This window comes from Meleagris gallopavo, chromosome 22 (assembly GCF_000146605.3).
Source record: "Meleagris gallopavo isolate NT-WF06-2002-E0010 breed Aviagen turkey brand Nicholas breeding stock chromosome 22, Turkey_5.1, whole genome shotgun sequence".
Taxonomy (NCBI): Eukaryota; Metazoa; Chordata; class Aves; order Galliformes; family Phasianidae; genus Meleagris; species Meleagris gallopavo.
In genome coordinates, this window is record NC_015032.2 from 6,202,543 (window position 1) to 6,206,380 (window position 3,838).

The window sequence follows — 3,838 nt, forward strand, 5'->3', positions numbered from 1 at the left end:
AGAAAAAAGAAGTCATCCTTCCAGACACAACAAGACTACAGTGGGGAAAAAAAGAGATTGCCTTGGTAAATGAGACTCAAATAGGAAGAAAGTGAATCAGCATCAGAGATGTATTTATGCGTTAAGGTGATTATCTCAGCTCCCTTCATTAACATGATAACAGCAGACTCCATGCTAACAGGCACCGGGTAATACTGTAGATGTCTGCACTTTCATTTCGCAGAAGACAGCTGCCTGGGAGAATGGGATTATTTGTGGAGAGCGAGCACTGAAACTCCTCCTTGCTGATTCAACCAAAACAGGACACGTTGATTGTGCTTGCCTCGTCTTGTTTAATAAGAAAAGCACTCAAGCATAATGGCAACGCTGTTGAAATCTGCAAATGCAGAACAGACAAACTCCAGACATATATGATTCCAGGGCTTCCGTTCAGCATCTGCTCCTCATCCCAGCAGAGCTGCTTGAAAAACAGCAATTTTTTTTTTTCACAAAAAAGTATTAAAAGCTGGGTAAATATTGCTGTGGGGAGGCTGTTTGAGAGCCCTGACCCTCCCCTGATGCAGCTCCTTGTGTCCTTCATGACTTAACATGTCTGCTGCAATTGCTGGTGTCTTGTGCTACTCCTTTTCCTGTGCTTTGTTAAGACCTTCCCTCTATCCTTACGGCTCAGTGGGGGCTTTGCTATCCGACCACCGGCTTGCACAGCTCTAGATGCTTCTAAGAGCGGGCAAATCCAAGTGGGACGAGGAAGGCAGGGCCTGGGGACACAGGGCCGGCGCACACAGCATCTGCCAGCCTCACACCGCCAGGTGTCCCCAGCAGAACGGGCACAGCTGCGAGCCTCGCCAGTGGGATCGGTGATTTAACTTTCGGAATTCCACCTTGGGGATGATCGGTTAAAATGGGATGTTTTTATCCATCTGAAAAAGCAGACAGTAAAAATGACTTTTAGCATGCAAGCCAGGGGCTGTCAGGCTGAGCTCCAGCCGCACTGACCTGCAGCTTTGCAATGCAGATTGCTGTTTAAATCAGTGGGACGATTTGTGAGTGCTGGGATGAGTGCCATAAATTAAGAGTTGGAGCTTTCAATCATAGGGTTATATTTTCATCATTTCCCTTTTTTTCTTTCATAATTTTGCAAACTATGTTCTGTTGCCTTTTCTAGACACCTTGGCACTGTACCACGTTCAGAAGATTACCTATACATATGCATACACACATGCATATGCATACATGTAAATACACGGAGACATATGAATTTACACCACTATCACTATGAGCACAGCAGCAGCTGATCACCTTGGATCCTCCTGCCCATGCAGCAAGTATATGTGTGTGTGTCCTGAAGCTTCCCTCTATCCTCACTTCATCAAAGGGCTCTGTGAGTAATTGCTGAACCAAGAGGAAGAACGTATGTCTTGATTTCCACTGTATTGCCTTGTGCATAACCGCTGCCTCTTGGAAAAAGGACTCATAAAGACCTGGATTCATCTCACTTAGCTGAAATGTCAGAATTGGAAGCAGGAGAGCTGCTATGTAGTCCTGCACGGTCAAAGAAAAGAGAGCAGCCAGCAGCCTCCTGGCTGCACCGTCTTTGGTGGTGAAAATGCATCACTAAATTGCCTGCAACTGGGGACATAGAGCAGAGAATTGCTTGGTCCCTTACAAACCTCGGGGGTTGCCCAGCCGTGTGACCTTCCCCACACCTTCCTCCCTCCTCCAGCGATAGGAACACATCTTCAAATTTCTGATGGGAATTTATTCACAGCCAAGGTGCACCTTATTTGATCTCCCATTAGCATTATCCTCTTACTTAAATCATTCCCCTTCTTCCCACCCTGAATACATTTATGAAGAGTAATCATATCCCCTCTTAACCTTTGTTTTTCTAGGCTAAACAAGCCAAGCTCTTTTAATCTTCTCTCCTAAGACAGGTTCTCTGTTTTACTAATCACCCTGCCAGTCTTTCCCTGCACCTGTTCAAGGATAAATACATTGTTTGTTTTTCCAAAGACAGGTCCCAGAACTGCCCCCAGTATCCCACACAAAGTCTTACGGGCACCAGGTGCACTGACACCAATACATGTGTCTTCAGAACAAATGGCTTGAAAGTTGCACGAGTCCTTTTGCGCAGCAAAGGGAAGGCAGATACAAATCCATGAACCCGTAACCATAACACAATCTTACTCTAGAAGATTTAACTTGGAAGGGCATTGTGCTCCTCTACATCTGTGGGTCCTGGTGCTAAGCAGGCAGCTATCAAGGGTTTTGTGTTTTCCATTTCCACTGGATAAGCATCAGTCTCAGCTTCTTTTTCCCTGCCTTTGGACCAGCAAAACTCCCTTTGAAATCACGGGTGAGGGTTTGAACTACGAAGACGCAGAGTTAAATGATGAAAACCATTTTGCATTCATCTCTTTTCAAAATGATTTTCCAGTTTTATTTGGGGTTTAATTAAATTTCTGTGACCCAGGCAGGGAGTTCAGCCTTTCTTGATTAATGTTCTTTTAGGTGGCTCTGATAAGAATTTAGCATTAACAATTGAGCTAACAAGCCCCAGCGAGCTGTTTGTAGGAGACTAATTCTATCAGTGCTTTGCAATGTCAGGACTCCACTTCGAGCTGGAAGCTGAGAAGAAGGGTAAGGAGCAAATGCAAAATTTAGCAACTAAGTCACTCCAATGCAGCTTTTTTGTGGGCAGAGCTCATATGAAAACTATTTTAGCTGACAACATCAGAATTTCACCTGTTCTTTTTTCCTCCTGACTGAAGCTGTGCTCTTTCTTGGCTCACTGTGATAACGGCTGACAATAAGGAGCGGAACTGAATGGTGGCATTGATAAGAGAAATGAAAGGGAAATGGGATTATATGATCCTGGGGTAGGGTGTCTGCATTTGCCCAGCCTGTGTAGGATGTGGACCACAGTACAGGATGGTCAGGACAAAGGTGCTTGTGCTGACAGCTTCAAATTAGTCTGTTGTGGGGAGAAAACTGAGATTAGCACTCTGCAGAAGTGTTCCTGTTACTTTTTTTGGTGATATTGGGAATATCTTACGGATCTGTCCTGCTGTTCAGCACTACAGCAGCCTGTCTGATGCACAAGCCTTTTCCTTCTCTCTGTCCCTATCCCCTCCTGCTTCAGGTGCTACTAAAAACACGCTCAGTGCTAAAGCACAGTCTGATGTCACTAAGCCATGGCATAACATCCATCCAGAGCTTCCCATCTGCAGTGCCTTGAGACTGAGTTTTGGACCCAAGCTGCCCACAAACCTCGAGTGAGCACCTCCTCTGTGGAGAAACCAAAACATTTATTTCAGGGATGTCATTTTTTTTTCTCCTCTGGATGATCATCAAGGATAATTTGAGTCAACCAGATTACCTGCAAATGACCTGAAAACAAGGTGACTTGGTCCTCACTGCACTCCTAGCAGAAAAATGGTCACACCAAATGGTGCATGCTGAAAGTAAGCGTCCGTCCCTGCTGGTCTGCAGATGCTTGTCATTGCTCTGGAGCACGTGGATGCCTTTCACTATCATTACCATTTAGCACTGGCTCCCACCTCTTCCTGTTGACCTCTCATTCTTCTTTGAGATGTTCACTCAGGGCTCCCACTTGTTTCTGATTTGGCAATGCTGTGCCTGGGACTGAGCTGACCAGGAGCCCTGCAGCACCCTGTTGTGTCTTCTGCCTCCCACAGTGACAAGGACTTGGATGGATACCCAGTCCTGCTGGAGCTGGTCTTCCCAGGGAGGCTGCAAGCGGACTGGGTGCCTGCCCCCATATCTCTGTGTGCACACAGCCTCTGTTCTGCATCCCATGCTCATGGAACATGCCTGT